General features: G+C 41.3%; 1 pseudogene; it reads right to left on the reverse strand.

Moving 5' to 3' along the window:
• Positions 1-2,292: 2,292 nt before the first annotated feature.
• Positions 2,293-27,203, reverse strand: LOC118625037 (annotated as a pseudogene).

Consider the following 27,203-nt stretch of genomic DNA (forward strand, 5'->3'; position numbering starts at 1 on the left):
ATCTCTTCTATATCCCTGACTTTGAGAAGGTATATAACTTTTGGGGCTAAACATTCTATTTATATTTTCATTCTCAAAGCTAAACATTACACTTAACTCTTCTATATTGATAAAAGGTATTGGTACAAAAAAATATTTGGTGAATCTGGCTTTCTACAGTGACAAACGAGATCTGTGAAAGTGTTGCCTGTGGAAGTGGGCTTCTTGAGGTGTCGTGAGGAAAAGCATTTCCAAAGCCCCATAAGGGAGAATGAGGTCTGGTGGTAATTTGTATTTGTGATGAAAAAAAAAAAAGTCTCTCCAGTGGCTCGTCTCTGTTTCTCTCACCATGGCAAATCAGAGCCAGGACTAGAGTCGATGTCTAGAGATTATGTGTCGTATTAAAGCTTAGTTCAGTCCAGCATCCAGCTAATTTAGCTTGTGTTCCTGGCGGTAATCTATTGCTTTGCTGCTGTACCCAGGCTCCTGCCTGGAACCTGTGTGTGGGGTCCGTGGGGCCATCGGCCACGCTGCTGCTAAGGCCTCACAACTATGGAGAGAAAACTTGAACCCGCAGGAGAGTGCAGGTCACTAAGAGAGAGAGAGAGAGAGAGAGAGAGAGAGAGAGAGAGAGAGAGAGAGAGAAATATTTTTTGTTTACCGGAAATTATATATTCTCAGGCTTGGGAGGAACTAGAACTTTTTGCAAAATAGCCAATCAGCTTCCCAAACTTTGGCAGGCTTGCATTGGGGTCCACCCACTAGCCAACAATCTTTTCCCCAGATTAGATTGACAGGCCTTTGTGGTCTAGCACCTACCCTTGCACCATTTTGACTTTATTGCACATGTGTTTACTGCCCCTTTTGTTCTATCCCTTCCCCCAGTGATCTGTGGGGAATGGACTGGTGATTCCCTGGAGGGAGTGTGAAGCTATAGCTTTCTAATGAAACAAACAGGTTCAGTGTCCCCAGCTAACCATGCCCAACAATTTATGACTTCCCTTTGCTCTCTTCCTTTCAATAACTAGCTAATGATGGTAGCAAAAGGACAATGTTCTGTGACCCATTAATGTACCTTTATTTGTGAGTGGCTACACTCAAGGCAAAAAGACTTTATTTTCAAGGATTGGAAGTGCCAATGAAAAGACAAGTTATACATTTTCTAATGCATGCACTAGGCTATTATCTATTCTCTATCTTGATAGAACTATTTATATTGCTTTGGGTAGAGACCTTTGGTTCTACTCTAAAATCTCATAAAAGAAGATGTATCTGAATTTGGAGAAAAAGAAAAAGGAATAAATATTTCTTCTATGACTTTTATAGATGATCTGACTTTAGTAAGACCCCAGAGTAACAATCAGAATTTAACCCATATGTCTATTCCTTAGCAATTTTGTGACAAATGAAACAACCAACCCTTTTTATATCTAGATTATTACAACATAAGCTCCTATTGGTCTTCTTTCCAGAAGCAAAGGTCCCTTAAAGTATCTTCTTAGTTATCACTGTGATTTGCCCAGGAATCTGGGTTTCTGATAACCATATGGACTTGTTCCTGAGAACAGGTCCCTCTAGTTTTTCTTTCTGCTCAGCCTTATCTTTTTTAAAAAATCCTCACCCGAGGATATTTTTCCATTTATTTTCAGATAGAGTTGGAGGGAGGAGGAGGAGAGAGAGAGGGAGGGAGAGAAACAACAATGTGAGAGAGACACATCCATTGGTCGCCTCCTGCAGGACCCCCACCAGGGCTGGAGACTGAACTGCAATCAGTAAGTGCCCTTGACTGGAATCTAAGCCACGACTCTTTGGTCCGCAGGCCCACGCTCTAACTGCTGAGCCAAACCGGCCAGGGCTCAGCCTTCTTATCTTGGTGCTAGGTCTGCCCATACTACTGATAACTGCCATGAAATAACCACCCTGATGGGCTCAACTGCCTTTTTCCAGCCCACCTCTAGCATGTGCCTACCCAGCTTTGGGGAGGGACCACTGTCCCCCCTCCCTACTCGCCTCTAAGTAATTAGAGGCTAGGCTTGGGGGTAATAACACAGAGTGGTTCACAACTGCTATCTGAAGGGAATCACTTTTTTAAAAAATGTATCTTTATTGTTGAGAGTATTACAGATGTCCCCATTTTTCCCCAACTGCCCCCCTCCACCTGGCTCCACCCCCACCCCAGGCCTTCACCGTGTCCATGGATTATGCACATATGCATATACATTCTTTGGTTAATCTCTTGGGAACCACTGTTAAATCCCACAAATCAAAACACCTTCCTTTTTTTTTTTTTTTTTAAGCCTGTGCTTTTATTGGCTACTTGAGAGGGACGAAGCGCGAGGAGTGGGTGGCTCCGACACCAGGCCTGCCTGTTTCCCGGCCTGTAGGTGATGGAGAACGCACCCAGGTAGTGGCCAATCATCTCAGGCTTGGTCTCCACCTGACTGAAGGTCTCGCCATTGTATACGCCCACCACGCTGCCCACCACCTCCGGCAGGATGATCGTGTCCCGCAGGTGATCGTGTCCCGCAGGTGTGTCTTCAACGCTTCAGGCTTCTCCGTGGAAGGTGCCTCCTTCCTGGCCTCGCGCAGGCGCTTCGGGGGTGAGTGCCGCTTCCGCGCAGGCCCGGTTCTGCGGCCGCCGGGCACTGTCCTGCTGCTCCAGCTTCTCCAGCTGCTCCAGCTGCTCCTGAGACACGTCAGGCAGCTGACCCAGATCCACGCCGCCGTAGGTGCACTTGCGGGAGGGCCACCCACCCCACCTTCCTGCCTAATCCCCCCAGCTCCCCTGTGGTGGGGGCAGCTCAACCCCGGCCAGTGGGCGTTCCTGGGCATTCAGAGCTAGAGTTCACTCAACTCAGTTCCGGAGAGAATGCATTCTGCCCTCCCCTGGTACATGCCTACTCATTGCCCGCTTCTGGGTGACTGGCAGTGGGGCAGAGCGTTTCCTTGGCCCGGGTGAGAGTTCATCATGCCTTTCCCTAAGTCCATCTCGTTCAGCTGTAGGGAACGCCCTGTGCGGACACCTTCCACCCGGGTTGGGCTGGTACCAAGGCTCTAATCCAGGGTCTTCACTGTGTCCTCGGAGTTAGGAGAAGGGGGGATCTGATCTACAAACTCCTGAGAGTTCAGCCTCCCATGAGAAAATGTCTGGACTCAGGCATCTCCCAGGCTGTAGGTGGTCCAAATCTGGGCATGGGGCTAGCCCTGCTGAGGCTGCAGAGGGTAGTGCTGCTAAGAAGCCCCACAGGCATGATACATAGATGCTCTACCTCTAGGTCTGGAGCCTTGGCGTTTGGTGGTTCTCCACAGGTTTTCCTGAGAGCAATGCACCCGGCTTCACATTGTATTCACATGACTAAAGGGCTCAGTAAAACCGGCCCTTTTGACTAAATGAAGGATCTTCCCTAAAAACAAATTCCATTTTATACTCTCTCTCTTTTTTTTAATAAAACCCTTCAAAGTCATTTTGATGAGTCAAATTGTCCTTATGTCATTATAATAACTAATTATTTTCAATAAGTATTTTTTAAGCCAGGCACTGTTCTAAAGCTTAGAATACAGCAGTGAACAAAAGAGAAACTCCTGAACCCTCATGAAGTATATATATATTTTTATTAATTTATTTTTGTTACAGATGTTTCTTTTTAAATTTTTTTATCTTTATTATTACAGATGTTCCTCATTTTCCCCCATTGACCCCCTCCTCCCCACTCCCACCTCCCTCCCACCTTTTCCCACACTGTTGTCTGTGTCCATTGGTTATGCATATAAGTTCTTTGGTTTATTTCTTCCCACCCCCCCAACCCCCTTCTCTTTGAGGTTTGTCAGTCTAGCAACCAATTTGTTCTTAATCCCTTCACCTTTTTCACCCATCCCCCCAATCTCCCTCCCATCTGGCAACCAACAAAATGTTCTCTGTATCTATGAGAATGTTTCTGTTCTGCCTGTTCATTTTGTTTATAGATTCCATTGCCGATAGATATATATTCATTGCCATTTTGTTTGTTCATATATTTTATCTTTTTCTTCAAATAGACCCTTCAACATTTCATATAATAACGGTTTGGTGGTGATGAACTACTTTAACTTTTTCTTGTCTGGGAAACTACATGGCCATTGATTTTAAGTGACAGCTTTGCAGGATAGAGTAATCTTGGTTGTAGGTTCTTGCTTTTTATCACTTTAAATATTTCTTGCCACTCCCTTCTGGCCTGCAAAGTTTCTTTTGAGAAATCAGCTGACAGTCTTATGGGAACTCCCTTGTAAGTGACTAACTGCTTTTCTCTTGCTGCTTTTAAGATTCTCTCTTTGTCTTGAACCTTTTGCATTTTGATGATGATGTGTCTTGGTGTGGGCCTCTTGGGGTTCATCTTGTTTGGGACTCTCTGTGCTTCCTGGACTTGTATGTCTGTTTCCTTCACCAAGTTAGGGAAGTTTTCTGCCACTGATGCGAATGTTGGCATGCTTGAAGTTGTCCCAGAGGCTCCTTACACTATGCTCATTTTTTTGGATTCTGTTTTCTTTTTGCTGTTCTGATTGGGTGTTTTTTGCTTCCTTGTATTCCAAATCAATGGTTTGCTTCTTGGTTTTAAGTAATCTACTATTGAATCTGTGTAAATTATTCTTTATTTCAGTTAGTGCCTCCTTCATTTCTGACTGTGCCTCCTTCATTTCTGACTGGTCTTTTTTGATGCTTTTGAGGCCCTCACTAAGTTCATTGAGAATCCTTATAAGCAGTATTTTGAACTCAGCATCTGTTAGGTTGCTTATCTCCATTTCGCTTAGTTCTTTTCCTGGAGTTTTGTTCTGTTCTTTCATCTGGGACCTGTTTCTTTGTCTCCTCATTTTGGCTGCCTCTCTGTGTTTGTTTCTGTGTATTACTTAACGAGAGGTATGGGGCTATCTGAGACCAGATGCTGCTTGTTTGAAAGAATTTAGGAAAACCTGAAGCAGAATCCAAGACAGGCCAATCCTATGGTTAAGCAACTGGCAACAGCTTGGGTGGGCCTGAAAGTTGGGTGGGGCGGGGCCTCCGGGAATCACCAGGGGGGGGCTACCAGTGTGAGCCAGGTTGCTGGAGTCCCAGATATGGTGGCTGTCTGCTGCCCCAGGGAAGGGCTCACCAAAGGAACAAAGGCCTCTGACAGCACGTTTGTCCTGGAGAAAGCCCCCTCTCCAGCCCTGGCTCCAGTGCCAAACAGCTCAGTTCTTCCCAGTATTTCTCTGGTGCCCCTCGAGCTGCCTCCCCTCCAAGTCAGTCTCGATGCAGCTGCTTCTTTAATTTCCTAGTTGTAGGACTTTCATTCAGCTTGATTTCAGGCGGTTTTGAATGATGGTTGTTCTGTAGTTTGGTTATAAGTTTGATGTGGTTGTGGGAAGACGCGATACTGCTTTTACCTATGTTGCCATCTTGACAGAAAATCCTTTAATTTTATTTTTGTTACAGATGTTTCTCCTTTCCCCTCATTGACACCCTCCTCCCAATCCTGCCCCCTCCCTGCCCCCAGCATTGTTGTCTGTGTCCATGTTTACCCATACATGCGCATAAGTTCTGTGGTTTATCTCTTCCCTGCCCCCACACCCCCCACCATCACCTTCTTCTGAGGTTTGTCAGTCTGTACTCTACTTCTATGTCTCTGGGTCTATTTTGTTCATCAGCTTGTTTTGTTCATTATATTCCACAAATAAGTGAGATCATGTGATACTTGTCTTTCTCTGCTTGGCTTGTTTCACTTAGGATAATACTCTCCAGGTCCTTCCATGTCATCTCAAAGGATAAGAGATCTTTCTTTCTTACAGCTGCATAGAATTCTATTGTGTATATGTACCACAGCTTTTTTATCCACTCATCTATTGATGGACACTTGGGTTGTTTCCCAGATCTTAGCGATTGTAAATAGTGCTGCTATGAACATAGGGATGCATATGTTTTTCTCTGATTAGTGTTTCAGGCTTCTTTGGGTATATTCCTAGAAGTGGGATCACTGGGTCAAATGGCAGTTCAATTTTTAATTTTTTGAGGTAACACCATATTGTTTTCCACAGTGGCTGCACCAGTCTGCATTCCCACCAGCAGTGTACTAGAGTCCCCTTTTCTCCACACCCTCGCCAGCACTTGTTGTTTGATGATTTGCTGATGGCAGCCATTCTGACAGGTGTGAGGTGATACCTCATTGTTGTTTTAATTTGCATCTCTCTGATGATTAGTGACATTGAGCATTTTTTCCATTTTCTACTCTTGAATGCAAAAACTGCTTGTCACCCACAAAATAGCAAATTACTACTTTAAAAGAAATTACAGCACCCAGCTGCACTCAGACTGTGGCCGTCTGATTAGTGACTGCCCCATTCTCACATCGGACTCAGGGCTGCTTTGAGTCTCATGACAACTTGGCAGCTCCCAGACTGAATCTATACCACGGGAGATCTCTTTCTTTTGTAAAGTTACTTCGAATTTTGAAATTAATTTTACTCTTTGCTCTATGTAAGAAGAGGAAATATGATATAAAAAACTCAAAACATTAAGAAAACCCATTCCTGTGAAAAATGAAGAGTGATGTTTTAGTCCACGCAAGCTGGCTGTGGATGCGGGTGGCCTGCCCGCAACGTGAAATGGTTGCACTGGCCTGGGAGCGCCGTTTGGAAGGGCAGGGAAATAGCTGAAGGAAGTGAAGAGTGCTTAGGTTGATGCAGTCAGTGGTGATAAGGAAACCTGATGGGATGGCTTTTGAGGTGAGAAAACTTTTGCTTGCATAAAACATGGCTGGATGCAGCCATTTTGTATGTTTGAAGAACTAAGTACCAGATTTGGCAAAAGCATTATTATTGTTTTTCCCTATGCTGAAGAACAGATGCCCAGGGATAGCAAAGGAATATGTTGTCAGGGAGAACAATGGATACTTCAGTTTTTCTGGAAAGGGACTTGGTATAACTTCAGCATTCTGCAGAGGTGAAATGGATAGAATCACTGGTGTAGCAATGAAAACCTATTGAAGTAGCAGAGTGAAGAGCTGCTTGAAGAATTTGAATTTGCCGCCCTGGCCGGTTTGGTTCAGCGGTTAGAGCGTCGGCCTGCGGTCCGGAGAGACCCGGGTTCGGTTCCCGCTAAGGGCACGTACCTTGGTTGCAGTTTGTCCCCGGCCCTGGTTGGTCGTGCGGGTGGCAGCCACTCGATGTGCCTCTTTCACGTCGATGTTTCTCTCTTTCTCTCCCTTCCTCTCTCTCCCTCCCACTCTATCTGTGCAAAAAATGGAAAAATGTCCTCGGGTGAGGATAAAAAAAAAAAAATTAAAAAAAAAAAAAGAATATGAATTTGCCAAGGACACTGTTCTCCCAGCTTTTACCACCGTTTTCCAAAGACTTTATAATCAGTCATGCACACAGGATAGCTTAAGAAAAAACTTTAGACAAATGACCCTAATTTAAATGCGGCCCCAAAGTTGTCAGAGCCATCCAGAATCCTCTGACAGCCACGGTGTACGAGGGGTGGAGGAAGGTGTCTACACACTCACCGTATTGTAGAAGGTCCCCCTTGGTTCAGCTCATCTGGAAAACTCTCTGAACAGAAAGAGCCATGACAGAAATTTTATATCTGAGTTTGTCTGTACATTGAAAATGCATGTTTGTAAAGTCATTTGTTATGTAAACATGTATTGCAAAATGTTTGCGTTTTATCTTTGTTTCATTATCACTTTGATGTTTTTATTATTCAAAGTGCAACTCCAGTTTTAAACACTGTGTGCAGGACATAAGGTTTTAGGTTCTAAGTTAGAGTTTGCTCAGTAGGAAGCTTTTAAACAAGTGGGGCCTCACTGGCCCCTCAGTGCGGCCCTGGAGGTGAGGAGGGAACCAGCCCCAGGAATTTACCTATGGTTGGTCACTGGGGTTTGGTATTTAATACAGGTCTGTCTGACTCCCAAACCTGTGTTCTTTCCTATTATTGAAGGCTGCCTTCTAGGAATTATGTGGTTAAAAATACTTTATGACTTTCAGCCTGACTGACAATCCTAATAACCCATAGGTGCACACACCTTCCTCCTGCACACACACCATCTAACTCATGTCTTGGGGATGCTCCTTGATTTAAACCTCAATTATCTAATTTAAATTATTTGGAAATCACAGACTACCTTAAGGTTATTTTCATGAAAAATGCTCTTAAGGACCAAAGTAACATGGAAAACAAAAGAAAGTACTTTGGAGAAAGAGCTGAAGCACATTAATGTACAGAGAGGAGCAAAATCAAAGCCAGACCATTCAGCCAGTCATTTGATTCCACTGGCACTTGTTAAATACCTACCGTGTGCCAGGACAGGCTTGTCCCACATCAGGTTCATCCAAATTCTTAGCTCCTTTTAAAAGCTTGGCAGATTGAAAACAAATAGAGAGACAGAGAAATAGAGAGAGAAACATCGATGTGAGAGAGACACATCAATTGGTTGCCCCCTGTACAACCCGGACCAGGGCCAAGAACCCAACTGCAACCCAGGCATGTGCCCTTGACTGGAATCGAACCCATGCTCTTTGGTCTGCCGGCCATTGCTTTAACCATGGAGCCAAACTGGCCAGGGTATGATTTTTGTCTTTTAGACAACTTAAGATCTGATACCTTTTTTTTAAAATTTTATTTTTGTTACAGATGTTTCTCCTTTTTTACCCCATTGACACTGTCCTACCCATCCCCCCTGCCCGTCCCTGGCTTTGTTGTCCCTGTCCATTGGTTATGCATACATGCATATAAGTTCTGTGGTTTATCTCTTCGCACCCCCCACCACCGCCTCTTCTGAGGGTTGTCAGTCTGTATGTACCCTACTTCCGTGCTTCTGGATCTACCCTATTCCTCAGACTGTTATATTCATTATATTCCATATATAAGTGAGATCATGTGGTATTTGTCTTTTTCTGTTTGGCTTGTTTCACTTAGGATAATACTTTTCAGGTCCCTCCCTGTCGTCTCAAAGGATAAGAGATCTTTCTTGCTTACAGCTGCATAGTACTCCATTGTGTATATGTACCACTGCTTTTTTATCCATTCGTCTACTGATGGACACTTGGGCTGTTTCCAGATCTTAGCTATTGTAAGTAGTGCTGCTATGAACATGGGGGTACATATATTCTTTCTGATTGGTATTTCAGGCTTCTTAGGGTATATTCCTAGAAGCGGGATCACTGGGTCAAATGGAAGTTCAATTTTTAATTTTTTGAGGTAACACCATATTGTTTTCCATAGTGGCTGCACCAATCTGCATTCCCACCAGCAGTGCACTAGAGTCCCCTTTTCTCCACACCCTCGCCAACACTTGTTTGATGATTTGTTGATGGAGGCCATTCCGACAGGTGTGAGGTGATACCTCATTGTTGTTTTAATTTGCATCTCTCTGATGACTAGTGATGTTGAGCATTTCTTCATATGTCTCTTGGCCATTTGTATGTCCTGTTTGGAGAGGTGTCTATTCAGCTCCTTTGCCCATTTTTTAATTGGGTTCTTTGTCTTCCTTTTGTTGAGTTGTATGAGTACTCTATATATTATGAAAATAAACCCCTTATCTGATGTATCATTGGCAATGATGTTCTCCCATACAGTGGGTTGTCTTTCCATTTTGATGATTGTTTCTTTTGCTGTGCAGAAGCTTTTGAGTTTGATGTAGTCCCATGTGTTCATTTTTTCCTTTGTTTCTGTTGCCTTAGGTGATGTATCAGTGAAAATTCTGCTGTGTACGATGTCCGAAATTTTGTTGCCTACATTTTCTACTAGAATTTTTATGGATTCACAGGTCTCATATAAGTCTTTTATCCATTTTGAGTTTATTCTTGTGTAGGGTGTAAGTTGATGGTCTAGTTTCATTGTTTTGCATGTAGCTGTCCAATTTTCCCAACACCATTTATTAAAGAGGCTGTCTTTACTCCACTCTATGCTCTTGCCACCTTTGTCAAATATTAATTGAGCATATTGCCTTGGGTCCATTTCTGGGTTCTCTATTCTGTTCCACTGGTCTATATGCCTGTTCTTGTGGCAGTACCAGGCTGTTTTGATTACAGTCACTTTGTAGTATAACCTGGTATCTGGTATTATGATCCCACCTACTTTGTCCTTCTTTTTCAAAATTGTTGTGGCTATTCGGGGTCTTTTTTGGTTCCATATGAACTTTTGAAGTATTTGTTCTAGTTCTGTGAAATATGTCGTTGGTATTTTGATGGGGATTGCATTGAATCTATAGATTGCTTTGGGTAATATGGACATTTTAATGATGTTAATTCTTCCAATCCATGAACAAGGTATGTGCTTCCACTTTTTTATATCTTCCTCTCTTTTTTTTTTCCAATGTCCTGAAGTTTTCTGCAAATAGGTCATTTACTTTTTGGTTAAGTTTATTCTAGGTATCTTAATTTTTTTGCCACGATGGTAAATGGGATTTATTTTTTCAGTTTCTCTTTCTGTGAGTTCATCATTGGTGTATAAGAATGCCGTCGATTTCTTGACATTAACTTTGTATCCTGCTACTTTGCCAAATTCATTTATTAAGTCTAGTAGATTTTTGATGGAGTCTTTAGGGTTTTCTATGTATAATATCATGTCTGCAAATAATGACAGTTTTACTTCCTCCTTTCCAATTTGGATCCCTTTTATTTTTTCTTTATGTCTGATTGCTGTGGCTAAGACTTCCAGTACAATGTTAAATAAGAGTGGCGAAAGTGGATATCTCTGTCTTGTTCCTGTTCTTAAGGGAAATGTTTTTAGTTTCTGCCCATTGAGTATGATGTTGGCTATAGGTCTTTCATATATGGCCTTAATATGTCGAGATATGATCCCTCTGTTCCCACATTGCTGAGTGTTTTTATCAGAAATGGATGCTGGATTTTGTCGAATGCTTTTTCAATGTCTATTGATATGATCATGTGGCTTTTATTCTTCATTTTGTTTGTGTGGTGTATCACATTTATTGATTTGCGAATATTGTACCAGCCTTGCATCCCTGGAATGAATCCCACTTGGTCATGGTGAATAATTCTTTTGATGTATTGCTGGATCCAATTTGCTAATATTTTGTTCAGGATTTTGGTGTCTATGTTCATCAGGGATATTGGCCTGTAGTTTTCTTTCTTTGTAGTGTCTTTTTCTGGTTTTGGAATTAGAAATATGCTGGCCTCATAAAACGAGTTTAGAAGTCTTCCTTCTTCTTGAATTTTTTTGAAATAGTTTGAGGAGAATGGGTGTTAGTTATTTTTTGAATGTTTGGTAAAACTCCCCGGTGAAGCCATCTGGGCCCGGGCTTTTGTTTGCTGGGAGAGTCTTGATTACCTCTTCAATTTCCTTAGTTGTTATTGGTCTGTTCAAGTTTTCTATCTCTTCCTGGTCCAGTTTTGGGAGACTGTGCGTTTCTAGAAATTTGTCCATTTCTTTTAGATTGTTGAATTTATTGCCATATAATTGTTCATAGTAGCTGTTACGATCTTTTGTATTTCTGTGGTGTCAGTTGTTACTTCTCCTCTTTCATTTCTGATTTTGTGCATTTGGGTTCTCTCTCTTTGTTTCTTGGTGAGTATAGGTAAGGGTCCATCCATCTTGTTTATCTTTTCGAAAAACCAGCTCTTTGTTTTATTGATCCTTTGAATTGTTTTTTTGGTCTCTATGTCATTTATTTCTGCTCTGATCTTTACTATTTCCTTCCTTCTACTTGCTCTGGGGTTTTCTTTTTGTTTGCTTTCTAATTCTCTGAGTTGTGAGGTTAGACAGTCAATTAGAAATTTTTCTTGTTTCTTGAGGTAGGCCTGTAGTGCTATGAACTTTCCTCTCAGAACTGCTTTTGCTGCATCCCATAGATTTTGTGTTGTGTGTTTATTTTCATTGGTTTCTAGGAAGTTTTTAATTTCTTCCTTGATCTCCTCGGTAACCCATTCATTGTTCAATAACATGCTATTTAGCCTCCATGTGTTCAAATGTCTTTGCATGTTTTTGTTGCAATTGATTTCTAGTTTCATGCCATTGTGATCTGAGAAGATGCTTGATATGATTTCAATCTTCTTGAACTTGTAGAGATTTAGGTAGTGTCCTATCATGTGGTCTATCTTTGAGAATGTCCCATGTGCTCTTGAGAAGAATGTGAATACTGTAGTTTTGGGGTGTAATTCTCTGTAGATATCTATTAAATCCATTTGGTCTAGTGCTTCATTAAGAGTCTGTGTCCTTGCTAATTTTTTGTCTAGAGGATCTATCCAGTGATGTCAACAGGGTGTTGAAGTCTCCTGCTATGATTGTATTGCTGTCAATTTCTCCTTTGAAGTCCTCCAGAAGATTTTTCATATATTTTGGTGCTCTTATATTGGGTGCATATATGTTTATCAAGGTTATATCTTCCTGTTGGATAGATCCTTTCAATATTATGTAGTGGCCTTCTTTGTCTCTAGTTATGGTCTTCATTTTGAAATCTATTTTATCAGATATGAGTATTGCTACCCCAGTTTTTTTTTTTGCTTTCCGTTTGCTTGGAAATTTTTTTTCCATCCCTTCACTTTCAACCTATGTGAGTCTTTTATTGTGAGGTGGGTCTCTTGTAAACAACATATAGATGAGTCATGCTTTCTTATCCAATTAGCTACTCTGTGTCTTTTCATCGGAGTATTCAGTCCAGTTACATTTAATGTGATTATTGATATGTACTTATATATTGCCATTTTTGTTTTGTTTGGTTATATTTTTCTTTCTATTTCTTCTACTACTTACAGCAGTCCTTTTAACATTTCTTGTAGTGCTGGTTTGGTGCTAATGTATTCCCTTAGCCTTTTTTTTTTGTCTGGGAAGCTCCTTATTTGACCTTCTGTTTTGAATGACAGCCTTGCTGGTTAGAGTAGTCTTGGAGTCAGATCCTTGTTTTTCATGACCTTGATTACTTCATGCCATTCCCTTCTGGCCTGTAGTGTTTCTTGTGAGAAGTCAGCTGAGAGCCTTATGGGGTTTCCTTTGTAGGTAACCTGTTGCTTATCTCTTGCTGCCTTTAGGATTCTTTCTTTGTCTTTAATTTTTTATCATTTTAATTACTATGTGTGTTGGTGTGGGCCTGTTTGGGTTCTTCTTACTTGGGACTCTCTGTGCTTCTTTAACTTGAATGCCTTTTTCCTTCACCAAATTAGGGAAGATCTGATACTTTTTAAGAGTATTTGTATGTCTTACATTGAAAATGAGTAAAAATATATTTAATGACAAGAATGTAACCTAGACAGGTTCATATTCTGTTATTCACTTCCTAATGGAATTTTTTATCTGGTCCTGTTAAAGTCTAATTTTTATTCCAAAGTCTGATTGTGTTTGTAGAAATAAACTAAAGAACCCTAAACATAACATTATGGTGCCCACACTTCATTTATTTAACTTTCATTAATTAAATTTGGTAAATTTACTTTTCTTAATGAGTTCAGTTCCATTAGTAATGAGAATGGTGAAAAGGACTCTGGCAAAGCCAAAATGTGTGTGTGTGTGTGTGTGTGTGTGTGTGTGTGTGTGTGTGTATGCATGCCCAGGCATGCACACAGGTGGGTGTGAGTGTGTGCAGGTGACTGTGGGATGTTTAATTAAAGATGGAGGCAGGGCTTGGCAAGGAGCCCTATTGGTAAATAATGCATTTGTAGCCTACTGAGAAATTACCTGGGAAGTAGAAAGACCTGAAAAGACTGTATGAAGTAGCCCCTTGGCTGTCCAGTGGAGTGTCTGTTATCCGAAGGAAATGTGTACTTTTTGAGGTGAGATCAGTTGTGTGCTCTGAACTGGATGATTTTTCGTTTTTTGTTCTGATAACAAGCTGCTGGTAAGCTTCACTGAACTGAGAAATTGTAAACTCTTAGAAAAGGCTGTCTAAAGATAACAATTCAATGTTTCCCAGTAATGTATTCTGGATGAATCTGATAATTTAAAGCCTACTTCACCAAAATGGGAGTGGTGCCTGCGTCCTCTTTATCTTCAATTATGTCTAATCTGCTCCTAATTCAAACACTGTGCTGATGTTGTCAGATCAAATATAGATTTTAAATGTTTTATGCTTCTCCACTGGGAAGGTTTAAAATGTATGTGAGCTGTCTGTCAGGACGGTGCACGTTGAATCTAATAAAGTTTTAGATAAATTTAAAGGAAATAAAAGAGTACTTAAAAATGAAATGATTCATGGTTCATGAGATGGAACACGGTTAATGAATGGCAGTTGGGGAAAGTTATGGTGGAATCTCTGTGGGTCACCTGCTTCACCTCTACAAAGCTCTCCTTGAATAAATACACCGTGTCTTTCAGCTTACGAGGCAGGAGTTCAGAAACCAATTTAAAAATCAAGTCATCTCTGGGCTTGATGCAAACAGGGCATCATAAGCATATGGGCACAGGGACTCTAATCCACGGTTTTTCATTCCACATGATGACACTCCATCATTGCTGGCAGATTGGAAGACATAGTTGCAGTTTTCAATCACTGAATAGGATGCAGTTGTTACTGTTATTACAATTTTCCCCCCGCTGATTTATGTAGATATGTTCCAGGTATCTGAGTGGTCTGGAAAATCAAAGCGAAACGTGGCTATAATATCGGGCATCGTCAGACCTGGAACCTGAGGGGCCAGATCCAGGGTTATATTTGTAGAAATGTCAGCCTGATAAAAATTCTGAGATCGCTTCTTAATTTAGGGAAAGCGGGGAAGAGATGTTTTATTAGAGCTCAGACCATGTTTCTATCTTAACGAAATTGCCATTTCACAGTCTGGAGTGTTTCACAGGGGCTTAAAGGTGAAGGTGCTGGAGCAATTTGTCACCACGTAGAATTTTCTTGGGTTTGCGTCTAATCCCTTTTGGACTGCCAAAGGGTAGATCTTTTGCTGCCTTGGATGTCTCTTCTGGTTCAGTTTTGGAATGGTTGTTCAGAGTATCCTTTAAATGTTAATTAGAATTCGTGCTTAAAGGCAAAAGGCTTTGAAATTTTAACGCCATAATCCTTCTAGGTTCCCATCTTTCCTCTCCCCCAAGTTTATCTTGAGAGCAAGAGAAATATTTCTATTGAGAGTAAGACCCCAGCATAGTAAAGAATAGTGGGACTAAGCTGATTCCTAGGAGGAAAAAAATCAATTTACTGATCCCTCAGCTCACTTTGGCTTGACCCATTTACAGACTGATATTAAACATCTAAGAAAAAAAGGCATTTCCTTCACTTATGACCTCTGTCGCCTCTTCCTTTTCTTTGAAGTCTTAAGGTCAAATTCCTGTAAACAAGCAATGTTTTTTTACTGACACACTCTGCAGGGATGCAAGAAAAATCTCTTCATGTATTTGTAGAGGCATTTTTCTTTGATTTCCTTCTGACCGGCTTGTGTTTTCTGTCCATCTCAGGATGTGCAGCACTGCACGGGGAGGAAACAATTCTGTTTTCTGGAAGGACGTGTTCGATTTTCCCACTGGGCACCAGTTATGCCTTTGTAACTAATGTGACACCCCAAACAGAAGGACAAGGACAGGATGCAGGCACGAAGGCAGAGTGCCCGCACACACCATGCAGGAGGCCCTCTGTGAGGGGCTTTGGAGCACCTGGGGCTGGCGGGCCGTTAGAACCACAGGTGCTGCCCGTGGCCTGTGGGAGCCCAGGCCACACAACTCCGTAACTCACCCCCAGCTCCTCTTGTCATTTCAACCCCAGCGCGAGCTCTGTCTATGCAACACCAGAAAGTGTGTTTATTTCCCTGTGGGTCAACCCTGCCCCATCTAACTGACTCAGAGTGAGTCAGCCTAGTCTCAGTTTCCATTCTTGGAACTATCCCATGTATTTCCTTTGAAAATGGAAGTACTTTTCCATAAGTCTTTATTGAAAAAAAAAGCACTGATGAAAATCTTGGCTTCTAATTCTGAAGTTGTCATTTTTGGAAGCTTAGGGGTTGAAGACTTTCTTTAAAAACTTAACCATTGCCTGGCCGGTGTGGTTGAGTGTTGACCCATGCACTAAGAGGTCACCGGTTCGATTCCCGGTCAGGGCACATGTCCAGGTTCTGGGCCAAGTCCCCAGTGGGGAGCATGCAGGAGGCGGCAGGTTGATGTTCTTTCTCATCGATGTTTCTATGTCTCTCTCCCTCTCACTTCCCCTCTCTCTAAAAATCAATAAAGGAAAAAGAAAACTTGACCATTGTATAAATAAAAATGTAGGAGATAGGGTTAAAATAATATTGTTTTACTACTTTTCAAGTTCGAGTAAGTTTCTGATAAGAAAGGATGAGAGAAAGAAAGAAAAGAATGAAAAAAAAAGGAGAAAGACATACCAAGGTGTTTATATCTGCTGAGATCCCACTCCCGTTACACCCTGTCCCCAGAAGGAGACGGGAATGAGGAAGCGAGGATAAGAAGGTTGTGAAATTAAGGGCAAGAAGGCTGAGTCACACATAGAAAACACTATCCAGACGCCAAGAAGCGTCACACCAGCATCTGTAGTCAAGGGAATGTGTTCAGGGGACTGTCAGGCTTCTGACATTAACTGATGCCCCCAAGCACAATAAGGAGGAAATACACATTACAGAGAGGACTCGTTTTCTGAAGAAGTATGTTATGTACTGATAAGCATTTACACTTCTCGCCAGACAAGGGTTAATTTGGGAGTGCGGGATGGCTGCCTTAGAAATGTCAGGAGATGACACTCAAAAGTGGAAACATTGCAGTTTTACAGAGAAAAGGCAAAATGGGAGCGAAGTCTAAATTGGCCAGAAGACAGTAGGAGAGAGAAAGAGAATTAGAATCTTGGGTAGAGGAATTAATTGTTCCAATGTTTCCCCATGAAGGCTAGTAGAAGAAATACACACACACACACACACACACACACCCAACACACACAATATATACACACAAACATGTACCAATACAAAACATAGACACACACGCACATAAACATACACACAGACACAGACACACACACACATTGCAAAACAATGATGAGATATATTATTTGTATAGAGATACAGAAAAGGATTTTTCAGAATATTATAAAGATTCTGAACTACAGGCTGACATCCATATTCTTTGGTGTTGCTGGGAGATTTCAGCATGTCTGTGCAGAAGCATGCGGACGGAACAGCAGGAGTCCTAGTAGCTACGGAGGGGGCTGTTTGGTGATTGCACACTGGACCAGAGGGTTCATGCAAAGGGGACATTTTAATGATTCAACATCAGCTTCTCGCGTGGTGCTTCCAGGGTCTCTCCTAGGCCGGTATGTCTCTGACTTTGCCTGCAGGGAAAGCATTTGGCCGGTTCCTCGATCTGCAGTTGCCCCTCAAGCATCAGGTATCAATCTAGCCTTGTGCTGGGATCTGTGACTGACACAGAAAATGTTTGTGATGTAATCCTTCTCTTTAAATAATTCTCCACTGAGGTTGAAAACCAAATGGAATCACACAATGCAAGTATAGATTTGTGAAGCAAGGTACCGTCTCACAGGAACAAACAGCCCCTTGACCTGTGCCCCAGATCCAGGGGGCCTTGTGTTTTGGGTGCCTTTCCCCCAAACTTCAAAGCCCCCCCCCCAGCATGGAGGCCAGTCTGGGCAGGATTCGCACTGCCCCGTTTCTCTCGGACCCTCCTCATTCTGTGGTTGCCCCTGGAGCTCCAGGCCTTGCACCTGTGGGCCTGTGGCTGGGCTCTGGTTTCAGGGGTGGCCTGGCAAGCAGTTTGCTCCTGCTGGTTAGTGCAGCTTTTCTTATATTGGATCATGTGAGATTCGAAGGCTAGAGTGGTGCTGATATGCTAACTGGGGCGACTAACTCGCCTGGATGAGAGTGAGTTCTGGGCTCTGGATTACTGGTGGTCCACGTTGATTCCTCTGGGCTTGTGCTGCGTGTGTTGGCTCCTACCACGGTGCAACTTCTGGTTTACAGCACCTGAAGGTGGCGGGGTGATGGCAGGCATCCTTTCTTTGTTTGCCACCCTCTGCTGACTCCCAGGGTGGTCACCCCATGTCCTCCATCTGCTCTGTGCCACATGTCAGGCAGTCCTTGGGTAGCTGAGTGTATGACCAATGGTTGTTTTTTTTTTAATACTCACCTGAGGATTTTTCCTCATTTATTTTCTGATAGAGTGGGAGGGAGGGAAGGAGAGAGAGAGAGAGAGAGAGAGAGAGAGAGAGAGAAACATCAATGTGAGAGAGACACATTGATTGGTTGCCTCCCACATGACCCTGACCAGGGCTGGGGACCAAACTGCAACCGAGGTAATGGCCTTGGCCAGAATCGAACCCTGGACTCTTTGGTCTGTGGGCTGACACTGTAACCACTGAACCAAACCGGCCAGGGTTACAACCAAGGGTTTTTGAGACTATTGTTCCCTAATACCAGTGGGCTCTTCCAAATGATGTTGTTTCTTACCTTGGGTGGATGTGGCAATGCCACGCTCTCCCTGGTCAGTCTTGAGCCATGCTGGCTGGGGGACAGACATCCTGGAACTAATGGGGCAGCTCTTCTTTCCCTATGCACCCCCCTCTCATTTGTCCTTCCTGCTGGTAGCCCTGTGTGGAAGGTAGAGATTTTGTTAACATTGAAAGAACATGTTTTAGGAATCCAGTGATTTGGCCTAAAGAGTTCAAGGGAAGACAAGGCCGGAAGATGTCATATTCTACTTTATGTTATAAACTTCTAAGTGATAAATATAATACAACCAAAAAAATGAATGATCATTGGCATTTTCCTGCAAACTCTGGATAAGACTTGCTTTTCTGGTCAGCGTCAACAAAGCAGAGTTACAGCCTTTGAGAGAGTTGTTGAAATCTGTATTCATGGGGTCCGTGATGGGTGAGACAGCATCCTGAGTAACGCCGCAACCAGAATGAAAACGGTTAGGCAACTGCAAACCACAAACAGGTCTGAAGAGCCAGGCATCGTGGGTAACAACACCGTTGCCATCTTTCATCACGCGTGGGATATACGGAATTATCTAGGAACAGTGCAGTTGACAATAAAGACCATGAAGTGGTGGTGCCAGACCACTATGATGAATCTTCCCAGGTTATTGATTAGACAATACAAATATATAAATAGCTCTTCTCTACCTATTATTCTAAATTTTCAGTAATAAATCACTTTGCTTCACATGGGCCCATACTTCTTATATTACATTTTTAAAAAATCAAAATGCAAAATAAAAGAAAAAAAAAAGTTGCCCAGAGCCCTAAACACCCTAGCAGGGTCTAATTAATGTGGAACTATTTACTAATGTAGAACGATTAGTGTTCTATTTATAATGGATTCATCAAGCATTTGCTTTAAAAATTGTTTATTCTTAATTACAAAATATTTAACACCCAGAAAGTATACAAAATAAAATAACGTGCATGAACCCGTCACCCTAAATTTTGCTGTTATTTGCTTCAGATTTTTTAAAAAAATAAGCATGATGGATATAGTGAAACTATACCTTCATTTCTTCCTCTTTCATCCTTTCCCAGAGGTAGAAATCCCTTCCTTTCCCTCTTCCGATGTTGGTAAATATCTAAGTGTGAGATCCCGAGGCAAGGGTTTGAGTGCAAGTGGTTTATTGGAGAACTGATCCCAGGAAGCATCTGTAGTGAAGTGGGGACGCGATCTGGGAGGAAAGGAAGCCCAGGCAGTTTGGGGATGGTTATCCGGGTGGGCAGCTAAAAGAGACTTTGGGGACTGCGTAAGAGGAGCCCCAGAGTTGCTCTATCTGAGGGCTGAGGCAGTTGGGATCTTTACCTGCCAACTCCCTTCTGTCATTGGCTGTAAACTCCTTGGCATTCAGGCCTGCCGGGGAGGGCGCTGGGCATTCTCTGCAGCCTCAGGCAGAGTGGAAGGCGCTGGCCCAGGAAGCTGGAGGGTTCACAGACAGGGAATGCAGACGGAATAGGGGTGGGGCCCCCCCGGTGGGGCCCCCCCAGCATCTGCTGAGCCAGCTTTACTCCCTACACGGTGTCGTGTCCTGTGGGTTTTTATTTTTTAAACTCAAAATTATATACTTGAGATTTATCCATATTGAAATAGGTAGATGTAAATAATTTATTTAACATCTCTATGGTGTTCAAGTGTTAGAATAAGTCACTTTATTCATCCATATTCTCATTGATAGTTTTTGTTTGTTTGTTTGTTTTTCTTGTTATGAGGGCAATGCCATGCGATAGGCACTTCATATCAATGTAAGCGCAAGTTTCCCTGAGATACCCGGAAGGGGGGTTGCTGGTCACAGGGGCGGCGCATCTTCAGTTTAATGGGTATTGCCAAGTTGTTCTTCAAAGTATTTTATGTCAATTTATACTTCCCAAAACAACAGAGAAGAATTTCATTGTCTCCACATCTACACCAACACACCTAATATAAAATTTATTAGTTTTTACCGGTCTGATGGACTGGAATATTTTATTATGTTTTAAATTTGCATATCCTTTATTTCAGGTGAGGTTGAACATATTTTCTTATGTTTATTGGGCAGTTGGACATTCTGTTTTGTGCATTTTCTGTTAATCTCCTGTGTATTTTTTTGTTAGATTGTGTATATTTATCTTAATTTGTAGAAATTCTGTACATATTCTTGACGTTAATACTTTGTCAGCTACATATAGGAAACAAACATCTTTTTCTATTCTGTGGCTTATCTTTTCACATTGTTTTTTGTTTTTTTTTTTATCCTCACCCGAGGATATTTTTCCATGTTTTGTACAGATAGAGTGGGAGGGAGAGAGAGGAAGGGAGAGAGAGAGAGAAACATCGATGTGAAAGGGACACATCAAGTGGCTGCCACCCGCACGACCAACCAGGGCCGGGGACAAACTGCAACTGTGGTACGTGCCCTTAGCCGGAACCGAACCCGGGTCTCTCCGGACCACAGGCCGACGCTCTAACTGCTGAGCCAAACTGGCCAGGGCTCTTTTCACATTATTTATAGTAATTTTTTGTCATAAAATTTTAATTTTAAAGTAGTCAAATCTGACAGTGTCTTTCTTTATGGATTGTGCTTTGGCTTTACATTTAAGAAATCTTTCCCTATCCTCATGTCTTAAATGTATCTTATATTTGCATCTAAAAGTTCTATTTTGTTTTTCACCTCTGGGCCTTTAGCCCACCTGTAGGTTAAGACAGGAATCTAATTTTATAGTTTGTGGTCTATAAAACCTAATTTTATAGCACCTTTATTGAGTAATCCACCTGTTCCCATTGACTGGTAGTGTCACTGGACTTAGACCAAGATTTTTTTTTTTTTAATATATGGATGTTTGGGACTCTTAACTTGTCTTTACTTGTACTGATGTAAATATTATTGTTTCATAATAATCTTTTTAATAGGGCAAACCTACCCCAAGATTTAAACTTTTCTTGCCTATCCTTTGTTCTTTACTCTTGTACTGATATTTCAACATCATCAACTTATGTGAAATATCCTTAGGATTTTGATTGGAAGTACATTGAATTTATGAAATAACTTGGGTAGAATCATTATCTTTATGTATTGAGTCTTCTTTATTTGTGAACTGGGTATACATTATATAGCTTTTCTTTATATCCTTTATTAAAAATTTGTAACTCCCTTTGTATATCCTTTATTAGATTATTTTCCCCTAGCTATCTGAAATGCTCTATTGCCATTATAATATATCTTTCAAAAAATCACTTTGTCTAATTGATGGTGATGTAGAGGAATGATATTTGTGTATGTAATTGTTCTAGGACTATTCATATTTTTCTCTTTTTTTGGTCCATTTCATAAGTAAATTTTTCCTGGGAAATTATTCATTTTGTCTGATTTTTTAGTGTGACTGATATAAAGTTCTTCTTTTCTTTTCTTTTTTTTTTAATCCTCACCCGAGGACATTTTTCAATTTTTGTTCAGATAGAGTGGGAGGGAGAGAGAGGGAGAGAGAGAGAAAGAGAAACATCAATGTGAAAGGGACATATTGAGTGGCTGCCTCCCGCATGACCTGGGATGAATCGCAACCAAGGTATGTACCCTTGACTGGAATCGAACCCATGACTCATTGGTCCATGGGTCAACACTCTAACTGCTGAGCCAAACCGCCCAGGGCTAAAGTTCTTATTTTCAAATCACTGTATATGGTTATACTTTTAAAATATTCCTACTATCTGTCCATTCATAATATCTTTGTTTGCACCAAGATTTAACATGTTATAAGAAATTTGTCTCTTTTATTAGTCTTTTGAATGATCCAGATTTTTATTTCTTTGATTGCTTTTATTATTTCTTTGTTTTAAGTTTCATTAATTTTTGCCCTTATGGTTTTTATTTTCTTCTACTTTCCCTGAGACGAGACTTTTGTTTTATGTTGTTTTTGCTCCTAACTTGTTGATCTGTATTCTTTGTTCAGTTAACTTTTGCTCTTTCTTCTTTTCTAATATATTCATTTAATACTGTATATTTCTCTCCAAATATTGTTTTAACATTATACCATAACTATTGATACATACTATTTTCATTATCTTTCACTTCTTATTTCCATTATGATATAATTTTTGACCCATGAGCTATCTTGAAATTTTACAAATGTCTATTTGGAACATAATATTTTTGTTATTTATTTATAACTTTATAGCATTATAGTGGAATATACTCTCAGCAGCATAGAGATTCTTAGGTATATGTTCAGATTTGTTTTGTGGCTTAGCATGTGACCAATTTTAAAAAGTGATCTGTTTGCTTGAAGAGAATGAATGGCATTCAAATTTTTCATATTTTTCTGACTTTTAAATGTTTGATTTATCAAGTACTGAGGGAAATATGCCACAATCTTGTATTATGATTGTGAATTTATTAATTTCTTCATGTAATTTGAACAAATTCCATTTTCTATATAAGGGAGATTGTGTTATCCTATGATAGTCATCTATTTTGATATTGATAGCAAATAATATTTTTAAAATTAATAGTAATGATATAAAATTTTCTTACAAAATACATTTAATTAAGAAGATAGGAGATGATTTAAAGAAAATTTTTGAGTATTTAATGGTATAAGTAAGTAACTGTGAAAGAAAGTAATGCAGGTGGTGAGAGCCTAAAAGCCCTCCAGTGTCCCACTGTTCCTCACCCGGCCATCCAGCTAGCTGCACAATGACATTCTGCAGCCACTGTTTCCAGTCCAGACACCTCTGGAGCCTCAGCTCCACACACACGTTCACTGCCTCCCTGTCCCTCCCACCTGCATGCATCACAACCTGCTCACACTCAGAAACACAGAAGTGAATTAAAAAAATATATTCTTCAATTACAATTGACATACACTATCATATTAGTGTCAGGTGTACAACATAGTGATTAGACATTTATGTATCTTACAAAGTGATCACCCAATAAGTCTAGCACCCATCTGACAGAGAGCTAGTACAATACTGTTGACTATATTCCTTATGCGGTACTTCACATCCCTGTGACTGCTTTTATGAGGCTAAGAGAAGTCAATTTCTCATAGCTTTGCTCTTCCTTCTGCTCCTGAAACACTGTTTCTCCTGGGTTCCTTATCTTGGTGCGAGATACACTGTTTTCCCAGTCAGCTGGTCTAAACTCTTTAGCACATGCCCATCAGCAGAGGCGGGCCCGTCAGTTTCCCTCCTGGATGTTTCCTGCATCTATTCTCTCTTCAGCCCCGTTGCTGCCGCCATGAGTCAGGCCCTTGCCATCCCTCTCCTGGATCCTTGTGCCCTCTCTCTGTCCTTCCTGTCTCCACAGTGGCACCCTCAAATCTGTTCTCCACATGGTACCCCATCAATTGTTCTGCACGCAAAACGTATTTTGTCTCCCTCTGCTTCACTCTCTTGGATCCCTGTTTACAGTCGTCCCTCGTTTATTGCGGTTAATCCGTTCCAGACTGGAGTGGTTGCATCTGGGGTTGAAGGATTCCTGGGGTGCTCCAATACATAGGCCTACAGTCCTTACGTGCAGTAATTTTAATTTTAATTGTAATACAGGGGTGTATGACTGACTCAGACAACTGAGCGCACGCTGTGTCATTTTCACTGTCTCGATCAACTTTTTAATGAATATTTTTGAAAAAACTGCGATAGAGTGAAGCCACAACCATCGAAGAGCGAAGTGGCGGGGGAGGACTTACAGGATAATGTTGAACCCCCATGATGTGGCCCCACCTGCCTCTCTCACCAGCCCCACCCTGGTGCCCCAGCCTTGGGAAAAACATGTCATTCTCCAATAGCGTGGGCTGCTATATGTTTCTGGAGCTTTCTCAGGCTGTGCCTTTTCTCACGAATGCATTTACCTTACTTTGTCTGCTAAGCAAACACTGCACAGTTCTCCCTCCCCCCGCCAGGAAAAGTGACCATTCTCCTTTGTATTCTCATTTCTACCTGGACTCGTCTGCCTAGACTCTAAGTTCCTTGAGGGCAGGAACGATTTCCGAATCGCCTCTCTCTCTTGTTTGTTGGATGAATGAAAAAATGAGTACTTAGTGTAAAGACATATCTAGCTTCAGACCAGTGAGCGTTGAGAGTCTTAGGGGTACCCTACCTCTTTTTAAAGCAGGGTACCGCCCCTGGGCTCTCAGCAGAGGCATGGGGAGAGAAGAGCTGAGTGTTGGCTCCTCCCTGGTGATGGACCGTAGGACAGCAATGTTTAAATGCTGGAAAAAGCAGCACATGAAAGCAAAGCTCAATGAAATCATGTCTTGTAAACACTTATAGGATATCCAGTTTTATTTTAAAGAATGTTCCTCAGTTGTTCAAATTCACTTAGTAGTCTCTAAAATCACTGTATTCTCACTTTTGCTAATAAGCTAAGCCTTAAAGGGGGGGGGGATGCTCATAAATGCTTCCTTAAATAAAAAGTATTACTTATGACACCAGCCTAGTTTTCAACATCATTTTTAACATCAAAGAAATTTTGTTGAAACATTTTGCCATGTTTACTCCCCCCCTTTTTTTAAATCCCCCACATCCCTATCTCTTGCCACAGATTTAGTTCCAATAGATTTAAGAAAAGAGAAGCACTTAGAAGAAGCATAAGAGGCATGTTCAGAACGAGGATCTAATCACTTCAAATTAGGCAAAGAAAAGCAAACAGAAGAATCTAAAAACATATCCTTGCCCTGGCTGGTTTGGCTCAGCTGTTAGAGCATCAGCCTGCAGTCCAGAGAGACCCGGGTTCGGTTCCCGCTAAGGGCATGCACCTCAGTTGCAGTTTGTCCTGGGCCCTGGTTGATCGTGCAGGTGGCAGCCACTCGATGTGTCCCTTTCATGTCGATGTTTCTTAGTCTCTCTACCTCTCTCTCCCTCCCACTCTATCTGAACAAAAAATGGAATAAGGTCCTCGGATGAGGATAAAAAAACAAAAAACAAAAACAAACAAACAAAATATCCTTTGTTTTCCTTTGCTAGTTTTACTATAGTTCTAGTTTGGAACACAAAGTATGTATCCAGCAAGTACAGGGTGGTCTTCTCCAAACTATGTTTCATTGAACAGTACTTCACAACATGTTAAATAGGTGTTTGGGAAATGGGTTCCTTTCAAAATACATAAAAGGCTCTGAAAAGTCATGCAGTAAAAATCTGTTTAATTGTATGTATTTAACTCAACCTTTCCCAACATTTATTTGATTATAAAATAATTTTAATTCTTGTATAGAGCACCTATTAACATGCTGTAGAAATTGATCATTTGGATACAAATAATTTGATTTGAGGGAAATGTTTCACTTAATAAAGATTATTCTGAAGTAGTAGAGAGTTAATAAACATCTTAAACAACTTGAAAAGCAATGCCAGAAGAGTTTTTAAATGTGTCAAAAAACTTGTGAAATATACATTATATTGTGTAGCAATATTGTAAAATGTGGTATGACACACTGAATCATCAGATTATACCCCATTACTCTATAATCTTCTTCCTTTTTTTTTTATCCTCACCTGAAGATATTTTTTTGTTTAGATAGAGTAGGAGGGAGAGAGAGAAAGAGAGGGAGAGAGAAACATCAACGTGAAAGGGACACATCAAGTGGCTGCCACTCACACAATCCAACCAGTGCCGGGGACAAACTGCAACCGAGGTACATGTCCCCAGCGGGAACCAAATCCAGGTCTCTGGACTGCAGGTCTATGCTCTAACCGCTGAGCCAAACCGGCCAGGGCCCATTACTCTATAATTTTCTAATCAGATATTTATACATTTTACATTGTATCTTCAAAATGACTCCTGTTATAGATATTATGCTTGAATTATAGAAGTATGCTATAACCCTAATTACAAAGGATTCCATGAAATAAGTAAGTAATAGCTCCAGATAATGAGAGTATTAGGGCAAAAGAATGATGAAAAATTATAGCATCACAGAACTTCAGAGCTAAAAAGAACCTTAGGGATAGTTTTAATTCAGTGCCCTCATTTTAGATAAAATAAGATTGACAATCACTTATGTGGTCCTCAAGGAGAAGAAAAGGTGGCTTAAGTGTAGGAAAGAAAAGGGACACTGGGGACAGCCTTTTCCTTTAGGCAAGAAAGAGTAAAGTGCTCTAGAAGATGAGGCTAGAATTTTGTCAGGAGTCTGAACACTTGGTTGTAAAGGTGGCTGGCATCCTCACCTGTGCACAGACAAGCAATGGAATCAGCATGAGACTCAGCAGACCAAGGGGCTGGGAAAAGGGGAGGGTCCTGAAGCCAAGAAGCATCAAGACGATGAGTAACCAATTACTCATAAGTGATAAGTCCCTAAAATCAGTAGAACTGTCATTTTCTCTGACATTAGCACTGCTTACCGAGAACCCCACCAGGATCTAATTCAGCCGTGTTACTGCTCTACAGAGTGTGTGTTCTCCAGGGCCAGAGGTGACTGCATCAGAAGCTTGCTATCAGCCTGTGGGGTCAGGCCTCAGACAGATTGCGTGGTCACTTTGCCATTCACTACAAGTACCTTCAAAGTCTCCATCAGAAAGCAAGCATTGCACATCTGTTCAATTCAGTGACTTACTCGGGATCCAAACAAGTTTCAAGCATTGCGATTGGTGTATGATTTCTCAAGTGTCTTTTGATCTATAGGCACCCTGTCATTTTTTTCTTCAATTTTTATTACTGTTGAAGAAACAATGTTGCTTGTCCTGTACAGTTTTGCAAAACTGGGGTTTTACTAATTGCATCTATAAGGCGTAATTTAACATGTTTTGTGCCTCTGACCTGTGTATTGGTAATTGGAGCAAACTTTATCTTTTTGGGGGGGCAAGAATACTTTGTAGACAGTCTTGTTGGGGTCCTCCATCAGGAAGCACAT

This window comes from Molossus molossus, unplaced genomic scaffold (genome assembly GCF_014108415.1).
Source record: "Molossus molossus isolate mMolMol1 unplaced genomic scaffold, mMolMol1.p scaffold_m16_p_11, whole genome shotgun sequence".
NCBI classification, from domain to species: domain Eukaryota; kingdom Metazoa; phylum Chordata; class Mammalia; order Chiroptera; family Molossidae; genus Molossus; species Molossus molossus.